Below are 22,951 nucleotides of genomic sequence, written 5' to 3'. Positions count from 1 at the left end.
TCTTTTTTCTTCAAACTGATCATCAAATTAGGATTTACTAGGTCTAGACCTCAGGAAATAAAAATAGTCACAAAACTGATCTTTTTGTCATTGAAATATTGGTAAATGTGCTAACATTGCTTGCCCGTGTCTGTGATTTCTTTTATTTCCTACTTCTGTTAACACATTATTAATAAAAAAAATATTAACTCTGATGATGATAGGACTGCATTGAAAATTCTAGTTTCTGACCTCCCAGCTTGCTATCCCTAGAAATACGTCACATATTGATGTACCAACACATCCATATGCTAGTTATAATGCATATTGTGGTTGTTCAAAAATAGGGCATAAAGACAGTTATAAAATATTCTTATTTATTCTTTCTTTCTTTCTTTCTTTCTTTCTTTCTTTCTTTCTTTCTTTCTTTCTTTCTTTCTTTCTTTCTTTCTTTCTTTCTTTCTTTCTTTTAGAATAGTAGGATTACTTGAAAACTATCTGATTTTATATTGAACTCGTCTTGCAAAGGTTGGCATCTTGCAAAACAGTTTCATGTTAACATTTTTGTATAACATTCTCAGACTTTCACCTGTAAAAACATTGTTAGAATTTGTGCATTTCAACTGTGTTTGATAGATGGGCAATACCTGACAATATGTATCAATGTCTTTTATTCTTCTGGTGGCAAAAATGTATGTGGCATGAAAATTATCTTACATTGTCAAAACAGAATTTCCTCTGAAAGAGCTTTGTCCTTCAGTCTTTTCAATTGCACAGCAGATCCCATCCAAAACTTCAGTAGGTTTTAACTGGTTCCTAATGTTCCCAGTTTTCTGGTTTTGAATCTTATTAAAAAATAAAAATAAAAAAAAAAAATTGCATATTAGAAATATTTCAACCCAAATAAATAAATAATGATTGGCAAATGCAAATTTATTAATCTGGAAATTTAGTTAAACTATACCTTATTCTTCATTCATCAGCATTGCCAACCCAGAATAAGCACATGACTTCTACTACCTACATACCTTCTTTTCAGCAATGATTGAACAGTTGTGTATATACAATTTCTGCTATGTTCTTTGAAATATGACATTAATGTTTTTAGGTTTATGAGAAAATTATAACCTTCCTCACTTTGTAGAGCAAGGAATACTATGCAATTCTTCATGAAATGTCCAAAAATATGGATGTTTGTATGATGATAGAAAAATAAGGTTTGCATTTAGCCATGTATGCATTTTTATTGGGTCTGGTTAACATAATTGGCCTTTTATGAACAAGATGAAGATCAGAATAGCAAAGTGTGAATTAAAAAGTTTGAATGACATCTTGCTGGAAGATTTTGGGAGTAGAGATTGAATGAACGAAGATTTGAGGAAAGAGGCAGTGGGGAATCTAGTTGGAAAGGTATTTCCTATTACTGTTATTAGTGCAGTTGTGTAATGAATTGTTTCTATCCATTTCAGCAGGTTGCCTGGAGACAACTTAACCCATCCTAAAGACCTATATATTATCTGTGTCCAAACAAAAAAGCCTCAAGCTCATTTTGAACTCTCCAGGAATACTGGCAGACAGTACTTATTTGTTAATCAAGCCATATGCAGGTAAAAAGTTGCCAAGTGTCAAGACCAAACCAGAAATATCTCCCAGTCAATTATATGCTTGCATACCACTCATTTTTAGAAGCCATACTTTAATAAACAAATAGTTTTGCCATTTGCCCTCATCGACTCAGAGCTTGCATTGTTAAGACTGAAATCTTTTTCCTAAAACTTTTCTCTTTGGATGTCTCCAAGCCTCTGACAAGTAATAGCAACTCATTATTCATTCTTGTTTCATTGGCAAGTACATCTGCTGACAGCAGCCAGGGAAAACTGGAGCTTCCTGTACTCATAAACTTTCCAAGTGCTTGCTAGAGAGACAGCATACTCTCCCATATCTAGATATTACCAATCATCTCCAAAAATATAAAACAAAAAATAGTGAGTGTAACAACAAATAGGAGAGAATTTTGTATCCTATGAGACCTTATTTAAAAAGTTATTCTGACTTCTTGAAGTGGTTACAAAAGGTCATGTAATTATATAGGCTTGAGAATATTTTGCCACTTCATAGTGGGGGCAAATCTGACATACTAGGTTAGGTGTATCCCTTTGCATTTAACTAGACACAAAATTGTTCTGATCAATAAAAAAAAACACCTACCCTTTGGCCAGTAAGATACATAGTGTGAACACAAAATTAGTGCACTTGAAACCTGAAAAGCTTGAAAACTTTATGGGCTATCTATATAGATACAACCAGTGCTTCTAGGAATTGTCACCAGGACACTGTTTATATGTATTTTTATCTAGCTTTTATCTGCTATTTATAATGTCTTTATCTTTGTATATACATGCACGTGTGTGGTATGTGTATGTGAGGAAGAGAGAGAAAGAACATGCCCTAAGTTTGCACAGGGACAGTAAAGTGTCATAATCTTTTGTTAATATACATATATTAACATATACATTCATATATATTTTTCCTAAATGTAGATTTAAAATAAAAAAAAATAAAAAAATAAAAAAAAAAGCTCTGTCTTCCATAAAAATGAAATAATAATTTAGTAGAAAATACATCCCTGTTGACAGTTAACGTTTCCAGGGAAATATTTACTGTATAGTCTCCGTTAAACAGAGACAAAATCTTCATTTGTATATTCATTTGCTGTGTCATAAGAGTCAGGTGTAGCTTACTATAGAAAGGAAATATTTTCTAGCCATTTATTTAGATTGTACTATACCTCCTTTGCATGCCACCCATGTATGATGATTCTACAGCTAAGGTATTGCCAATGAAATACAAGAATAAATTTTGTAACCTCTAATGGAGATGGCAATCTTTTAGATACAGATATTCAGATATTCTTCTAAGAATGGGGCTGGATCAGGGCCAAGATGACACTGCTTCTGAACTTCATCACCACATACTCATGGGTGCAGTGTGTGTAGTTATTGACAGGTTAACCCAGATTTTTCTTCATTATTCTTTCCATTTTTTCTTATGTAGGATGAAAGAGTTTTACAGGTTTGTAGAGGTTTACATGTTTAAATATGAGGAAGACTGCAGATTTTCACTGCTATCTCAGTATAAATTTATCGTCTTTCATTAATTGTTCATCTGATTAGAGAAGTATTTAATTGCTTTAGGAACAGAACAGAAAGGAAGTATTCCCCTAATTATATATTATTTTTCATTGCTGTCTGAACCAAAATAAAAATAATAATAATAATAAAGACATTTAAAGGTGTCTAAAAATATTATGTAGTGCGATAAAAACATTAAAAAATGTATGTATGTATCATACATGTTGATAATTAGACTACCAAATTCCATCTAACCTGATATTCAGATAGAATTTTAGGCATTTATTTTTAAGACTGCTCTGGTCTGTTACATCTGTACACCTTCAGTTTGGAAGATATAGTTCATTATATGCTTAAACCTACATTCTAACATATGTTTGAAAGTGGCACCTGGTTCCCACCTAACCCCCTTTGTGATTCACAGATGGGCTGAGAAGAAGCTACTCATTTAAAATTCCCAATCTGTAAAATATAATCTTAGGAAGACAATAAACTCAGACAGTCTAGAGTTTTAATTAAAAGCTACAGACAGATGAAGAATCTCATTACAATTAGTTCTGATAATTCATATTCTTATGTGGAAAGATATGGATGTGGATTCTAGAGCTTCGGTACCACTAGAGACATCAGATCTACTATGCCGACAACCAGGAGAGTGACTTATGCCTCAAAGTGAGGGAGGAACAACTTTGTCTGCATTCCCCTGTTGGACCTGAGATACTCTAGTGTATAGACTGTAAGAATTAATGATTCAGAGAGCGAGACAAAGATTGTGGTCTGCAGTCTAATCCTTAAGGCTTCAGGTTAGGGATACCTGGAGTCCAATACATTTACAAAGAAGCATTATATACTTTAAAGAATGACTATGTAATATAAGAAGCTAATAATTTCTTAAATAGAAGCTAAAGTACCTGCTTTCAGTTTGTATCTTGCCTAGGTGGACTCTCTAACATTTTGCCAGTCATGTCCAGGTCTAGGGACCTCAGCACAAAAAGGATGTTGATCTGATATAATGGGTCCAGAGGATGGCCATGAAGATCATCAGAGGGCTAGAACATCCCTCATATGAAGAAAGGCTGAGAAAAATGGAGCTGTTCAGCCTAATGAAGAGAAGGCTCCAGAGTGACCTCATTGCAGCTTTTCAGTACTTAAAGGGGGCTTATAAAAAAGATGGAAAACAACTTTTTAAATAGATAGTGATAGTGTAAGGGAGAATGTTTTTAAACTAAAAGAGGAGAGATTTAAGTTAGATAAGGGAAGATTTAAGTTAGAGGGAAATTCTTCACTCAGAGGGTGGTGAGGCATTGGAACAGGTTTCCCCAGGAAGCTGTGGATGCCCCATCCCTGGAATTGTTCAAGGTCAGGTTGGACAGGGCCCTTGACAACATTGTCTAGCAGGTGGCATCCCTGCCCACGGCCAGGGCGTTGGAACTAGTTGACCTTTAAGGTCTCTTCCAACCTGAACCATTCTATGATTCTATGATGTTCAGATGTATGTCCTGGCTACTCTGCAGAAGGCTACTGTAATAAGGTTGCCCCACAGGTTTTCACCTTTCACAGCTAGGTTTTAAAAGAAAATGACAGCAACTTCTGCATTCTCTGAAGTATACAGTTCTGTTGATCAGAACTTTAATTAATTAAACACATTTACCCTTTTTGATTCAAATCACATAATATTTCTATCTTAGATAATTATCAAGTCACTTTATACACACATTTACTGAAAGATATTGCTGACCATCTCTAGCTTTGTTTGGAAGTAGTCATTGAATACTATTATGAAGACAAATATGACAATAGTTGAATTATTTGAAACAAACACTCTGATTTAATGTATAATAAACTGCCATGCAACTTCTTTGATGAAAAGTGCTTTGCTTTCTCAGAAAGAGAAATTCATAATGCCAGATGCAGTCACTGAAAATTACTGCAACTCTACTTAATATGCGTATATTCAAAGCTGAAAAAAAAAATATGGAGAGATTCCTTTGGACAGGTTGTATTCTAAGTTAAAAGACTTATTCCAACTCAGAAAAAAAAAATAAAAATAAATCTTTCCCTCAGAAAGAAAGGAAGATCTGAGAAAAAGCCCAACATATCATTCTGTAATGCCCCAGTCTTAATACCAGCATAACAGCAGCAGAATCTACTTGAGGATTCTCTGCTGAACTGCAAAGGCTTGTTCACCAATCACTAGACATTCAAATGGAAGAAAGCAATCTCCTGTAAGATCAGCTAAAAGGCTGTGATTTATTCCATCTGATAAACCTTTCTTGGATATAGAATGCAGAAATGGATCTGAAAAATAACAGACAACTGTACCTTTATCCTTGAAGGCATTACATATATATATATTGAAGTCAGGCATTGTCCCTCTACCTGTTTCACCCTAGCTATTGAACTAGATTTTGGTGAACTCCAGTATTGCAATATGTTTTCCTGAAGGTCACAAAGTTTCCTTTTTGGAACAAAGCTTGATCTTCACAGTCAGCCTAGTGGTGTGGTGTCAAAGCCTATGTTTCAAGCAAATCAGTCATTGGTATATAATAACTGGTCCATAGCTTCTTCATCTTGCCTCCCTTTCCCTAAAAAAAAAAAAAAAAAAAAAAAAAGAGAGAGAGAGAAAACACTTAAAAGTGAGTGTCTTGCTTGTATGTCTTCATAGTGAGTCAGGACATCCAGCCTATCTACATAGTCAGTAAGGGAAGACAGTTGTGGAGTACACCTCTGAGCATCCACAATGCTTTCATTACACAAAGTTTTCATTATGTCTTAACCATCTGCCTTGAAAAGGAGCAAAGTTGAGGGAGCGCGCCTTGTGAAGGCAGGGCAGTGTCTCTCTCAACCGCTCAACCTTCTTCCCCATTTCACCGTGTCAGCAAAGTATGCTGGCTGACTGTGCCTGTGCCCAAAATAAGTGGGTAATGGGTAGGGGCAAAAAAATATCATTGACACTGGAACTACCCTAGACTCATTTATCAAAAATTCCCTGATATGAAACACACATGCCAGGGAAAAGGGTTGCATAGGACTGCTGAACCTGCCCAAAGAAGCAGGGACTAACCTTTAAAAACCCTGACACTAGAGCGTCTGGGTGTGCATCCACCACTCAAGAGCCTGAAGAGGACAAAACAACACATGATTCACAGGTGGTGATATATCTATCTTTATCTCCATTTATCTCTCCCTTTATTTTATTTTATTTTATTTTATTTTATTTTATTTTATTTTATTTTATTTTATTTTTATTTTATTTTATTTTACTTTATTTTATTTTATTTTATTTTATTTTATTTTATTTTATTTTTATTTATTTTTATTTTATTATTTTGAATAAATGTGCTTTTGCTAAGCCTCTAATAATTCCTCAGTAAATTATCAGTCAAAGTTTATCCTTGTTAAAATCCTGAAAGACTTATTTTGTCTTGCCCTCCAATTGAGAGATTCAAACCTATCTCCTGCCTGGCTAAGCAGGACAAGACAGCAGACCACTGTCATAGCAATTTTGTGAATGTCTACTGGAACTATTCTGAATCATGCTAAACTTATTTTGATCAAATAAGCAACAAGAAAGCCTAGGTTCCACATATAAGCATAATGAAACCTTTAAGATAGGTAGCTAATGCAAATACCCCTGATTTAGAGTTTAATTCCAATGCATAACTACAAATGATTAGTAATATAGGAGACGTACCTGCTCCCAAGTGCAACTCCAGTAGAACATTGGGCACTCATAACTGTATGTTATATCTGCCAGTCCTCAGCTGAGCTACGCTCTATCCATAGTGTATACCTCAAATAGTCTCAAATGGCCTTAGAAACCTATGTTTCTAAGTTATGTTTCTAGTTTTTATAGTTGAGTCCTTGATGTCTATTTTGTCTCTTTACATGGCTGTAAAATTACATTTCCCCACAAGCTGCTGTTAGTTTTTCTGTCCTTCCCAATGTTGGCTCATCCATGCATCAGCCATCAACCTATGTGTAATTATTCTGCTCTTGGTTTTGCTAGCTTTTTTGCTACAGACTGTCAGTAAGACAAGTTCTAGATGCAGCTTCTGCTTTCCAGCTTGGGAAACAGTCAAACATAGGAACGCCTGTGGAGAAAAGGACTCTAATCTCATATTTCACTGCAAGTCATGACACAGCTACACACTTTGGACTTTAAATGATCATCAATGCAAGTCTCTCATCAATGCAAGCATGCCTTCATAGCTCACTGGAGAAGTTAAAAGCTGATTGATGCTTGTATATGCACTTCTTTCATTATTTGTACCATTGGTCTTAATCCCATTCCCTGCTGTTAACTTTATATTCCCTTCTTGAATGTTGGGAAGATGGTTTCAGATAATGTGTTCTGTTGGCATACTTACCCTTGTAGTTCAGTTTAATTTTGAGCTTAAGAATTCTGGACCATATAAGAAGTTAGGAGTGTGATAAGGAGACAAAAAGAGCAAAGAACAGAGGAATACTCATTCCCACAATGCTACCTACTCATTTTGGTGTTATGAATTTGCATTTTACATATTTTTTGCCAAATACTTCTGTGGTGAAATTATAATAGAATAATAATCGTAAGCATTTCTGGAGCTTGAAATAGCTGTTTTGGTTTCTTTTTGTGTGTGTGTTTTAAATGAAAAGTAACCAGTATAAAAGTCTATGTTTTTCTTTTCTTTTCTTTTCTTTTCTTTTCTTTTCTTTTCTTTTCTTTTCTTTTCTTTTCTTTTCTTTTCTTTTCTTTTCTTTTCTTTTTTCTTTTTTCTTTTCTTTTTCCTTTCCTTTCCTTTCCTTTCCTTTCCTTTCCTTTCCTTTCCTTTCCTTTCCTTTCCTTTCCTTTCCTTTCCTTTCCTTTCCTTTCCTTTCCTTTCCTTTCCTTTCCTTTCCTTTCCTTTCCTTTCCTTTCCTTTCCTTTCCTTTCCTTTCCTTTCCTTTCCTTTCCTTTCCTTTCCTTTCCTTTCATTCTATCTTTCTTTATTTATTTATTTTCAGTCACAGGTTTATCAGTAAGACTTAAGAACTGTGACAGAGAAAGCTTTCTTTTTTGTTTTTGTTTTTCATTTTTTATTTTTTTTTTTAATGAGAAAGAGAAGAAAAGAATGAATTGAATGAATTACCTTTGTTAACATATCTCTGATTACAGTTGATGCTTTGGGAATGCTACTAGCATTACAACCAATAAACAATTCACTAATATTAAGCCTAGTTCTAACTCTCCAGCTGCTAATTTTACATAGAAAATTTGTTTTCATTCTTAACGTGTTTTTTTTTTTTTTTCTTTCACCTTTCACTTATGTGTTTTTGATATCCTTTGCTGAGTAAAAAGGTAAAAATGTTTCCAGCCAAGCCTAAATAGATAATTGTACTGTATTTTTTCTATCTTCACAAACAATAACAACAAAAAAATTTCCCTCCCTCACCCTGAATAAATTTTGAATGATGTGTTCCCACTAACATAGAAACTAGTTTTATATCTCTGTGTTTTAAAAACTTCTGTCTTCACCTTTAAAGTAGGAATAAAGAAATAAAATATATAATTGAAAATTAAATATTTACTTGCACTAGCTAGAAGATGTTGCTTGTGTTTAGAATAAAAAACTCTTTAAAAACTGTTTAGCTCTTGTACCTAAGCTGTAGACTTTTTAATTATATCTGAACAGGGGTGTCAGGATCATAGTTAGCTGATGTTTGTAAATTTCTATACAAGTGTTAAATATTATCTAATTGCAGAAAGCCTGACAAAAGGCTTTAAAATAATGTGTAAAAATATATTAATGAGAAAGTTAGAAGAGAGACTGGATGGCAGATCTGGAGGAGAATGGTTTTCTGATATATTTTTAATGGACTGGAAAGGACTGCATAACTCTAAAACTGAACGCATAGCCTAGGAAGACATTGTGGTGAAAGCACAAAAGAATATAACCATAGAGCAGTTCCTGAGAATAAAGATGTGTGTAGACATTGCCATCCCTTCACTTCACTCCTGACATTGGTGGTGGCAATGACACTGTTTGGCAAAACAAGCAAGTGCAATGAAAGCTGACTGGAAGGGCATGGAGCGCTTGCCAGCACAAAAGCATTCAGAACCATTTGAGAAGACATTCTCTTGCTCCTGCCCAGCCTCCAGCTGCTACTGCAGGAGAGCATGTGTTATGGATCCTGTGTTAGATCTGCTACTGCATGTAACTGTCTCAGCTATGAAAGAATAATGTACTATGTGTACTATTTGTACAGGCTAGCAGATGTGACACAAGATGTGACACATTGTCTTCCTCCTTGACCAGTTAGATGCCAGTTTTTCCAGTGCTACTAAAGTACTTCCAGACACCTATGTTTCTGCAACACCTAGGAATCTAATCTAAAGTTGTCTAAATAATTCAGCTTCACTAAGTGTATTGACAAGATTTCCATTACATGCAGTAGGATCTCATGGTCTACAATTGATGCAGAGATCTTAATGTAGACACCTACATTTAGGTGTCTTATTCTGAAAATGAATACTACCTAAAGAATTTCTTCATTGTCTCCATCATGGCACTGGGTATAGAGTACGCAGATACTCACACAGGTATATATTGTTCCCTTTTTGCTGTTGAATCATGTTAAAAGTGTGTTATTAATAGAAATCTCCTACGCAGCTTTTTCCTGCTGATTGCTGGCAGAATTGTACCGCACAGCATTTTCTGTTTAGCTGACCACCTGAGGTTTTTTGTGTAATCTCCAAATCTGTTGGGTAATATTGTTCTTGGCTATCCCTATGTAAATATCTTCCTGGTTGAACACCAGGACACTCATGAAATCAAAGAATCACACAAGAGGTTCCTGGGCACCAGCCATGCTAGCTTATCTGCTCAGTATTTTATTTATTTTATTTTGTTTTGTTTTGTTTTGGGGAGAGAATCCTTTGTGGGAAAATATCAGCTGTAGTAACCTTCAGTAAGAACGAAATTGCTCACTAAAATTTTGTCATATTCTTGAAACATTCTTATAGGTATTAAAAATATTTCCAGAGGTTTTGTTTTCTACTTTTTGTCCACTGTTATTTCATCTTCTTCTGAGCTTTGGCTTGCCTCTTGGGACTGTTTCCAACATGCTTTTATGCTTTATCTCTTCAGACAATGTTTTATAGAAACCTAGCTTCTAAATGATTTTTTTTTTTCTCAAGACATGCCTGAACATGATGGCAATATTTGGCTAATTATAAGGCTATATATCTACAACTATTTAGGAGGATGTTACTGACAGAATGGGTAAGTCCAGTAAAATGCACTCATCTCTTTAATTATAAAGGACTCTCCTGGCTGTCATCCAACATTTGAAAAAATATCACCTGGACATAAAACTTGTTGCGTAAAAGAACACTGAAAGTTAAATAGGCTAAAACAGACATAAAGTGCAAAAGAAGGAAGAGATTGGAGATAAGACATTATACTTAAGATTATATTTGCACATACTTTAAGATTATATTTTCACATACTTCAAAATACACAATGGCCTCCTAAGATGACCAGTATATAAACTCTTAAATAATAAAAAAAAGTTGTCACAGCAAGTCAGCCACTAACTAAAAGAGATCAATACATCTGTAATCATCCTATTAGTCTTCATACAAGGTCTTTCATTTGTTATTAAGTGTATGTGTGAATAAGAAAGAAGCAATAACTATTATTGAAAACAGATTGTGAGTAATCATCTTTTGCTTGCTGTAGAAGATGGGGAAGATGTACTGGTGAGGGAGAGAAAGCTTACGTAGTAGAGCTTTTTACAGCCAAAGAATGATGTGCAGAGAAGTAATATAGAAATGTTGAGAAAATGGAAGTATGGAGGAAAATAGATTTTCTTCTTTTTAGCTAAGTGAGAAAAAAAAAAAAAAAAAAAACAACAAAAAACAAAACACAAACAAACAAACAAACAAACAAAAAACAGCAATAAAACTCTAGTTAATTAGAAGAGGGGCACAATAGCTAATAGCCCAAAACTCCTAAGTTCCAAACCTCCATCTGAAAGTTCCTTTGCAGTAGCAGAGGGTGATTCACTTAACCTCTCCATGTTTTCCCATCTGTAATTTGGAGATAAGTATTTATTTGCCTCATAAGAATTTTATGATGAAAATTAATAAATATATATGTGTAGCTTGATGTTGAGAAATATTTAAATATTTTGATTTTTTTTTTTAACAGGATTTGTTTATCCTATCTTACATGTCTTCAGTAATTTTACTGTAGTTGGTGAAACAGAGTTGTGGCGTCAGACATTTTGATCCAAAGTCCTCCCACGGGAACTTTTAAATGAGATTTAAATTAACCAAAGGGGATCAAACATTGTTCTCTAAATGTAATAATCTCTGCCTTTTAGAATTACAGAAAAGTAATTAAAATCTGAATATAAGGATTCCAAGTCATGTTTCCCAGTTCATTCTTGCATGTAACTTTTCATGTAAATCAGATTATGCTGTTTAACTTAAAAATCACTGGGCCAGATTCTCAGCTGAACTGAAACCAGTGAAGTGAAGCTGATTTACCCAAGTTGTGGGTCCAATCCATGACATTTATTTAACTTATTCAGAAAAGAAAAAAAGAAAAAAGAAAAAAGAAAAAAAGAAAAAAGAAAAAAAGAAAAAAAAAAAGAAATAAAAAAGAAGAAAAAAAAAGAAGGAAGGAAGGAAGGAAGGAAGGAAGGAAGGAAGGAAGGAAGGAAGGAAGGAAGGAAGGAAGGAAGGAAGGAAGGAAAGGAAGGAAAGGAAGGAAAGGAAGGAAGGGACAGAGGGAGGAATGTAATGGTAATTTCTTCAGCTTCATCATACTCGTCATATATCACTACTTGAGAACCAGGCCTGGGAAAGATGTATAAAAAACAGTTGGAAAAGAGAATTTTATCCAGACCTTTCTTCAGCTTTGTTTTTTCCTGTAATTTCCAGGTTCTACTGAAGAGTGATTATCATAGAGATTTCTGAATGAAATAGCAAATCAGAATCTAGGTTGACTGCCCCCTGTCCCCCATCTCTGTCGCCAGCCCACTCCCCCCGCCCTCCACTTACTCCCCCCCCCTTCTCTCCATTAATCTATGTTTTCACAACTAACAGCTAGAGACAAATTCAACAGCTGGTTTGAGCAAATTTTATTCTATGGAACATGTGCAAGTGTTGCCCTTGTGTTGCTTCTGCATAAAAGTTGCAAGACAATATCTCTATTTTTTCCCATGCATTCTCATTCATAAATGGTAAAGAAAAGAAAAAGGGACCCCCAAATCTATTAACTAAAGAACTGAATGTATGAGAATTATTCAGAATCTCCTTACTGGTGTTTGGAACAATTAAAAAAGCATGCCTGCAGATGCAGATACTGCTATATAGGAACAGTGAAATCTAATGAAACAAGCATCAGATGCAGAGACAGGAGTTCCTAAATTTTATTCCACATTTTCTTGAGACAAATTGAAAATTGGAAAGGTATCTGGATTCATTTGAAAAATATATTTTAGAAGATTCTGGATCTCCTTGTGTGTTCCACCTACTCTGCTTTATTTGGATTAAGAAAATGAAATATCTATTGATCCAAATTAGTCAATATGTCCACATGATTCTCCCCAAAATCTTAGAATTTCTTAATTTTATAACTGTGAGAAATCTTTGATGAAAAGTAGTTCTTATTAGCTTTATCCTAAAAAGGGAGATTGCACTGGGCAAGGAAATCAGTGATATGGGTATGAACCTTCACAAAAATATGTTGGAAAACAATTTTAATGTTTTTTTTTTTTTTTTTTTTCACATGGAGAGCTATGGAGTTCAAACAACTAAATTGAATACTTCTGGAATATACTTGTAAAAAAAAAAAAAAAAAAAAAAAAAGATTAATTTCTTACAAATTTTATGTCAAGTAATGGTTTGAATGTAATTATACTGTGTGCTATCTAGCATGTTTAATGTCCCTGAAATGCTGTTGCAAGAAAGAACTCTGTATATATAAGGCTTTAGTATATTCTAAGTCCTTGTGGAGACAGCCAGCCTGATCTATCAAGAAAGTTTCCATGATTGTTCCTGTAATTTGGAGGTGAATGAAAATCCCAAATCCTTTGGAACAGAACAAAGAATAAATAAATCTGATTGCTGCCTACAATATATTTCTTCCTGTGTAAGGACTTTTTGACTTTTGTTTAAACTTATTTCTTAATAATCTTGGTATGGCGTGGCATTTTAGCTGGCATACTGATAGATGCCTAGTTCCTGAAATTTGATCTTCCAGACAATTCACTGGTATACAGGGAACTAACTGTACAAATGTTTTTTTACTTACTGTAAAATAATAATTTTACTCAATATAGGTGCAATGCAAATTATACATTCACAGCCACTGATTTGCATTTAACTAAAATATTTTAAAATGTGTAAATGGCACTGCCATCTCTCTTTGTAATTTTGATATTAAAGTCTTGTCTTTAGGAGAATTGCATAAATCCTTTGTGCCTGTTTTTGTAGAGTACAGAATACTGTTTGCTACTAAAAAAGAAAAGCTGGGTTGCTGATCCAGCTGTTAAATCATGTCTACAACGTATCATAAACATCCAAAAGATATAAAGCGAGAAACTAATTGACCAGTATTTGGATAGTGTGTAACATTGTGTAGCTGGCTTTGTAACATCACAGAAATCTATACTTCATACTTCATGAGTCACAATCAATAAACCTGCCATTACAGTCTCCAAAATCAATCTTGCCTATGTGCTCCCCCCTAACACGCACACACACTTTAATTCATCCCCCTTTCCTTCTACTTCCCAGCAGAACAAAATTAACTGCAGTGAGAATTTGTAATCTTTTGAGGAAGTAAAACAAATGAATTAGGAAAGTCAGTCTTATGGGCAGAATCACTTACCACCCTCTTCAGGCCTGAGTGTTGAAATGAACACTTCAGAGTTAGCACCTACACCCATACTGGTATTTCACTGTAGCCATATGGCCTTGTTCTTTTTCTTTTTTCTTTTTCTTCTTTTTCTTCTTTCTCCTTTTTCTTTTTCCTTTTCTTTTTTTTTTTTTTTTCTTTTCATTTGTTTGTTTTAAGGTTGCTATGTCTTAACACTTATTACCAATGTTAGGCAAATGAAGATTTTGAGTAAAATTTAGAAGTCCAATTCAGTTCAGTGACTGAAATTCCTCTGTTCCAGTTTCTGAGAACCCATTTTACAATTCTTATCTCCAGTATTGAGGTATTGAGATCTATATGTTTGCCATCCTACTTTTTACCACACCAGCTCAGGACTCCGACCTTGTAGGTGCTACATGTCACCTACATGTCACCTACTTAACTATTTAACAATATAAACATCAATGATATCCCCAGTAATTTCATAAGATCAGTAATTGAAAAAGCAATATATGGCACCGCTGTCATTCAAAAATGTTACTACATCAGTTGTGTCATAAGAATAATTTGTATAATGTCTCTGACCTTGTAACACATTCTAGATAATTTGAAATCCTTACCCTTTCAGGAAGGAAGAATAATCTTCTTCAGATATCCTATAGAGAAATAGCACAATAATAAGAGCACCTCTGAATCTTTGGAAGTCCAAGCAATCACTTACCTCCATATTCTTAAGGGTGTCCTAGCTACCAGAGAAAAAGGGAAAGAAAAAATGTGAATATTCTCAACTTTTGAATGACCAAAATGGCTGTTAAGACTGCTCCTATGTAGGAGATTTTGTTGTTCACTCAGTGCAAATGTAATTATTTTGTTGACAATGGCTTGGTTTACTATCAAAGCGTCTGAAGTGATTTCATGAATACATGAAAATAGTTTTAATTGGTAGAAGTGTAGTAAAAAGAATTACCTGTTTTAATAGGATAGGGCAAAATTTCAAAAGCAGACATGAATAGTAATATGATCTTTGATTGGTTTATTGATAAAATATTCCAGTATTATTCACCAAGGCAATTCTGCTGATAGATCTAAGAAGTTATCTTGAAAAATTAATATACAAATAGTATCTTTTGTACATCATATAACTCCTGGGACTTACTGAACTTCAGCAATCTGAATACTAATCTCTTTTGAACACAGATTTCCTATATTTTCCTCATTATTTATTTATATCTCCAAATAGCCCAGATACTGCTTAGGATATAGTTTAATAATCTTGGCTCATACTGTCAAGCTATTATTGCTCTTGTAGAGAGTGTCTTTTGGCATTTATTTTGCTGTGTCAACCCACTGGAGCACTTAACAGAGGTTGGTAAATTAGAAGTATGAGATGGGAAGGAGAACAGTTAGCAGGTGTCATGCATTTGCAAAGCTGCACTTGCTACACTGATGTCTAAACATGCAATCCAAGATATCAGCCTGAAAATGGCATAGAGGAATGAAAAGACAATGTATGGCAAAATTATTCTTTCTTGACATTTTTTCACAGGTTCCGATTTCATTTTTGCCTGTTCATAGAACAGGCAGAACTGTTCCTCCACAGAAGATTCCATGTCATCCTTAATTGGCTTCTCTGATCTTTCTGAAAAGGAGATGTCAGTATTCCAGTCAAATTAAATGGGTAATCTCTAATTGATTGCAACAAAACTTGGAAGACAGCTTGTACCAAACAGCCCTCAGGAGACCAAAAGCAGGTTTACACTTAGTTTATGTAGCAGCTCTTCAGATTATAGAATATTTTTAGTACAAATAGCATTTGCTCTATTTTCAGTTGTACTATCAAATACTGCTAATCCAAGCATAGAAAAGAAGAAGCAATGTAAGAGTATACATTTTGACAAGAATGTATGCAACAATATTTACTTTAAAAAACTGTCCTGAAGGTATATTCTCTTGTATATGATACTACAGTCTCTATACAGACAAGTGTAAGTATAAGCAGATAAAGTTACCTCCAAAACACACCACTTGTGAAACAACTGCAGAGAACTTCACAGACAGCTCTACAGACAGTAGTAACCCATGTTACTACTTGGTATAAATTTTTCCTTTCTTGCAGAGAAGAGGAAAGTGCTGTAAATACGATGAGATTTTCACCGAATGTCGTATGTATGAACTACTTGTGTACATTGGATTACAGATCTGAGCTCAGAGAGAAGGATCTCAATTTTCTCCTTCACGTCAAAGCACAAACCACCACTAGTTGCTGCCACCAGCCTTCAATAACTTTAGATCTTTTTTTCAGTCTGTAGAAATGCGAGAAAAAGCCTCTGTAAACACAACTCCAGCTTACACACATGTAGTAAAGGCAAAGAACCACCAAGGCTAAGTATTAGGGGTCTGTTTCCTTCAAGAGACCCATAGGTTTGGTGAAAAAATGACTAGTATCTCTCTTTGCACAGAAGTAATTAAATTTTTCAGTCAGTGCAAGTGAAACAGTGTACAGGTATAATCATAGAATCATTAATGTTGGAAAAGACCCCCAGGATCATCTGGTCCAACCATCCCCCTACCACCAATATCACCCACCAGATGTTCCTTATCAGTTATTTTTGGACAGGAAACAGTGTAAACAGTGACCCAGATGAACATGCTATGTCACTAAAAGTGACTTATCTGCCTGTAGGAAACAAGTATTATTCTGCAGAGTTGAAGAACAGTCTAGCCAGCATTCTGAAACTTATTACAAATTAAATAATAGTATTAAGCTAGAGATGTCTGTCAAATGTGAAAATGGTAAACCCACTGATGACACCAATAAGAAAAGAGACAATAACTAAATAACTAATAACTATTTTTCCCCCAGTAACACACAGTGAAGCTTTTCAGTAAAGATTGATCTTTATCTCCTTTTAATAACATGAAGATTTTTTATTTTTTATGCCAGTGTTTCTGATACCTGGTACCAAGGTTTGATAAAGGCTTAACTACTCTGTGCATTGTTTTTTTGACCCGTGCTTTTAACTTACAACCACAGTTTTCAGAGCAGTGTATCTGTTTTCTTGTGTTTGGGGGAGAATCTTGATGAGAGAAAAGTTTTATCACTTCTCCCTGATGATCTGTCTTTTTTCAAAATGTAAGTTATAATGCTTCACACGTTGTCCCTGGCAGGACATTTTCTGAGCAAAATGTCAAGATTTGCAATATGAAAACAGTTTCCCACCTATTGAAATTTCAGTGGTGAAGACATGAAAAATATTTCACTTGTCACAGAAATCATATGAGAGATACTCTCTGACAGTGGTGGGTTTGGATTTGTAAGCATGTGAATAAGTGCTTCTGACCATGGATACCTTACTCAGGGACTTAAAGGTCAACATGGGTTTATGAGTTACATGGAGTAGATGACACCTACCAACTTAACTATACTGACTTTCTTTTTAGTGACTTATTTCTTAGTGTATACTTACAATTGGAATTCTTCATTTGTATTCTTCATTTTTTCACGGCTTTATCACTGCCCATCTTTGTGGAAATGGAAGCAGTGTGTCTCTCTGGTTCTCATTTAGGAGTAATTAATAATTTTGTTCTTCCCCATGTCATTTTGTCAAATGAGCCATTTAAAACGACGTGCAGAATCTTGAAGTTAGAAGTGCTCTAAATTATGTATTTTCAGTGATACTACTCTGCACAGCTGCATGAGATTTCACTTCCCAATCTCATATTTCCGCCCATTTAAACAGAAAAACCCATGAATAGTAACTAGCAATTAATAATCCTCTCTAACTTGTTGTTGCCATCAATCCCTCTGAAAGAGATTGCTCCCCTCATCAACACAATAGAAATTTTAAAGAACTAACAATACAGTTGTAGACAGTATTATCTTTTCTGTGGTATTCCTTAATAGCAAGTTATTACTTGAAGTCTAAGAAACATTTCTGACCATTACACAAGGTAATGTGTCCTTGTTGACACCTCCCACCCCCACCCATTGTTAGGACCATTGAGTCTGATGAGTCTGATCACTATTATAATGCTACTTTTTTTTAAATTATTATTATTTTTTATTTTCCCAATAAAATAGATTTTCTGGACCATTTATAAGAATATAATGAGATGTAGCTCTGTCTCATTGATTTGTCCATTTTTAAGTTCTTATGTTCTTAAGTATTAGATATCAGTCCTCAGCATCAGTGGCAGTTGTATCCTGCAACTAGGTCACCATGGGAGAAGTATTATTCCAGAATATAAAGTAGACCCAAAATAGAGTCAACTTCTCTCCCTCTGGAATAATAAGATCAAACCTGCAAATACGTCACTGTCTTCCCTATTTTTCTGATGACTACCAAATCCAAAAGAAAGTTTGCATCTGCATTGCTACTTCACTATGAAATTGATTGTGAAATTGAATGATTTCAATGATTTCTTCATAAATAGATGTAAATACATTTGAATATTGTAAGGCTGTTATATTTTTAAAGAAAAAAAAAACTGTTTTACATAACTAGAGTGCTATATGTTGCTTTTATATATATAAATATGTATTCATGTATATACAAACCATAGCATGCAGGTTTGTATTATCATCAGACTCGCTCATATTACATTGCCTGCTCCAAAACTGATTTTTCAATAGATATCTCTGATGAACATTTTGAGCCATTTACTAGTAGGATTCGGCACTTGTACAGCAAGCTCCCAATGCACAGTGAATATACTTGTAAGTTTTTCAAGTTTCACAATTTAATAAAAGCATCATGAAACTGTAGAAAATATTTCATTCATGAAAAAGATTCATTTTCAAGAACTGTATCATGCCCACAATATCTTACCTTTTTGTGCAAATGGTGATTTGAATATGAAAATGTTTCGTGCTATAATATTTTGAAAAATTCTGATTCTGAAGTATGAGTTGATATATAATCCTAAATTTAGCAATAATACATAGTCTTGGTGCAAAAACTGGCTAAAAAAAAAAAAAAAAAAGTCCCTCTAAGAATATTTATCACTTCTTCTGTCTTGTTTTTCATTACAAAGTCTGAAAATGCTTTGTAAACATTGATTAAAAAGTAAACTGAAGATTAGAGGGTTTCTCTATAATAAAATGGTATTTCTGTGGAAGATCTGAAAATAGAATTCAGGATGAGAAAACAATGTGCAAAATTTTCATAATGAAATAAAAAATGTCTTAAAAACATGGAGATTGTTATAGATTCATAAGTAGATCCACACTAGTGATAAGAACATTTATATATTAGTGAGAACAAAATTTATTCTTCTGATGGAAGTATTCAAATAACAATTAGGACTCTTTTCCAGTAATAATACCTACTTGTGGGTGAACATAGAACTTTGAAATTTGTTTACACGTATAAGGACAAGTGAAAATTTATGATTTTATGTACCTGTGTATGTGTATACAAACATTTATATTTATATATGTATACAACCAATAAAATCATGTTATTAAAGTTAAATGTTGAAAGTGGGACTGAAAGACAATGACAGCTTTCAAACAAAACTACACAAAATCAAAAGAGCAAATTTAATTCAGTCCTGAACAGTGACAGAAAAGACTAAGGTGCAGTATTTAATCTGAAAATTTATTTCAGTTTTCAGATATGTGAGCAGTTGTAATATCTATAATTTCTTTTTAGAAACAGCATTTGATCAGCAAGTAATGGACAAAATTAAACCAATGAGATATATTTAGAATATTTATTGATTTTGTTAGTTTTTTTTTCTTCTTAATATATATATATATATATATATATACTGACAGCAACAAATACATTGAAAACTCTCATAAACTTAAAACTAAAGTAGAAACAGCATTTCACAAGCTTCATGACTTTTATTTATTTTTTTTTCCTGAAGATTTATTTGGCTGTATTATATCTGGCACCAGCTGGTGAACAACTAACAGCATAGCACAGTGGTGACCACATTATGCTGTCTCCGTTCTCACTGTGTGCAGGACAAAGATTCCTATTTTAGGTACCCCTAAAAATTTGTTTTAGTGGTAGAAAAAATCTACTAAACTTGTCACACTGATGAGAACAAAAATAATGTACATTGAGAAATGTTTCTCTTATGTTAGTTTTGGAAAATTATCTGTGAAGTAAAATGTGCAAAGCAGACGTCTCGGTGATTGTATGAGCTTATCTCATCAAGGCCTCCCAGAGTCAGCTCAACACCCAAGTGTCAATGGCCTTGGCTGCAGATATTAGGCAAGGATTTCAGTGTGTTACATTGCAGGCTCCCTTACACCTTGTCATTTCTATCTTTCACACATTTTGCTTTTTTCATATCTGAGTAAAATTTCATCTTCCCAGGCAACTGCATGCTGCCGCTGGTACCTTAACTCTGATCCCACCAAGGTCAATGAAAATATTCCCATGGAATCCAGATCCAGATCTCATCAGGATCTGGATGAAAGCTTTTGTGTGGAACAAAGCTCATTCTGTAATGATTCCAGTATTTATGATTTATCTGGCATACTTTTGGCTATGAAACAAGCTCGAAATCAAATTCCTGCTTGCCAGACCCAAACAGCTCAACACAAGCCATTTCTGACCTAAATGCAGAATTCAGAAAAAACCAGTAACATTACTTGAATGAGAGAATTAACGGATTTTTTTTTTTCTTCTTTGCTGCTGTCTGCAAGTCTTTGTGTATTTAATCATCCACTTATTGAGGTTATTTGATAATATACAGAAGGCATGGCTGGTTTCAAGGGTCTTAGGTGAGTTTTGCTCTACAAGTGTCAGGAAAAATATGCATATATATACACGTATATATTTATACACATATATAAATATCTTTTGTGACAGCCCTTCCAATTTCCAAGAACAAGGAAGTAACTTTCTTAATAAGAAATTATTGCTCATTCTATAATTCACAATTACTTGCATTCATGTGTGTGGAATTAATCTCATCTAAGTTTTAGCCATACTTAGCCAACTTAACCATGTCACCTGGTGTTTCTCCATAGCCATAAGAATAGTTTTAAATGGTTTTAAAATAGGTAGGTGGAATGAATTACCTTCTAATGACCTTCGTCCTTCTACATTATTTATACTGTCTAAATAATTAATTTAGACTAGACATATAGATTCTCTGTACCACCATTTTTTTTTCTTAAAACCAGAAGACCTAAACTAAAGACAAACTTCAATAAGTCTGTGATTGCATAAAGTTGTGTCAATGACTAAAAGCAAACTTATACATATAATATATAATGCTTAAATGCACATGAATAGGCACATATGCATAAATACATATAGACATAGTTTTGAACACATATACATGTATAAACACATACTACACCAATGCTTCCTGTGTCTGTATATGTGTTTGATTATGTTTTTCTGAAGAGTTTTCTATAGTCAGTAATTCTGTTTCTCTAAATCTCAGCAACTATTCTATACACCTTTCTTTGTGGCCTCCTAAGTATCCCAGAAACTTACAAGAATAATTAAGAAATTAATGTGGTCAATCTGAACACGTTTTCTTTTCTAGTTTGTTTTCCTCTTAAAAGGAAACAAAAACAACAAAAAAAAAATAAAAAAGAAAAAAGAAAAAAAAAAAAGATTTAACTCACTTCATCCAGTTGTTTATTTGAGTAAAAGGAATTGGAAAATTTTCCTTTCAAAATTATAATATTATGTACATTTAACAAATATAATTTACTTATTTTTCCAGTTATGTTAACAGAAAATAAAAAAAAAAAAACTGACAGTAGATTAACTTTGATGACACCCGTGTTCTTATACAGCCGTAATAAGATCTTAAAGTTCATCTCTTGTTAAGGAAATTTTCATGACAGTGGAAGAAACAGCTCATTAGTAAGATGATAAAGAGGGACACTAAATGCTCTGTAAAATAGCAGTCATGCTTACTTTCAAATTGGTGTTAATTTTGTACCAGAGAAAATGAGTCTATTAAAAGTGATTTTATGCAGTGGTTTTTTATTTTCAGTTTTATATTTGAGTTAGATTGGAATCTGAGTTACCAAAGAGTTGCTGAGACACTACAGCTTAAAATTTCCTGTAAATGTATTTAAACTCTAAAAACATTGAAACTTACTATTATTATTATTATTATTATTATTATTATTTATTATTATTATTATTATTGGCTTTCATTTTTCCTCCAGATAAATAGAAACCTTAAACAAGATTGTTATCATTACCAGTAATTGTTAACAATAACACTGTTAATACTAATTAGAAAAATGCTTCTACACCAAGGAAAAAATAGGCATAGCTAAAAATACAGGTGAGGTGCTTGTTAGGAACCTGATCAAACAAGCTTAATTATGACCCCCAGATAAAGGGACTGCCATTAAGCCATTAAATTATCACAGATAAGAGAGACTCTCAGTCACTGTCTGATAATAAATCACAGCTAACAACAGCAAGGAAATCAGAGCTTGAACTGCTAATCCTTTTGAGGTTTGTGATGAGCACCAGTCCCCCTACTGTTTTGCATCTATTTATATTGCACTCAGAACCCCCAAATGGCCTCTGCTTATCAGCAGCTCTCAATAAAGTATGCCTATCAGAGTGTCACCTCACAGCAGAGGCTGTTATCAGGAAAGAGGAGTTTTAGGAAATCTGATACCTTGAAAAACCTAATCCTCTAGAGATTACTGCACATGAACAAGTTTTCTGCTATGATTTACCTTTGTTTATTGGTAGCAGAGATTAACACTTCATGATTGCTATTTCAAACAACTATTTAGTTTAGGAGCAAAAGTAATGACTGAACATGCAGGATTTTCACATTTGAAGCTATCATAAGTCTAGCAGTCAAAAGGCAAGATAGGCATTTGTATTTATATGTTGTCTCTTAAAAAAAGACTGGTAAATATTTCTACTGCCATGACAGGCTGATCTGAAATGCCCATTACCCAGAAAAGAACCTACCTTTCTGTATAGTTTTAGTCATGTGAATGATCACTGTACCTTTGATGGTATATTCTTGTTC

Source organism: Anas platyrhynchos, chromosome 3 (genome assembly GCF_047663525.1).
Source record: "Anas platyrhynchos isolate ZD024472 breed Pekin duck chromosome 3, IASCAAS_PekinDuck_T2T, whole genome shotgun sequence".
In the NCBI taxonomy this organism is placed as follows: domain Eukaryota; kingdom Metazoa; phylum Chordata; class Aves; order Anseriformes; family Anatidae; genus Anas; species Anas platyrhynchos.
The sequence above is the reverse complement of the archived record's forward strand: the minus strand, read 5'-3'. Positions refer to the sequence as shown.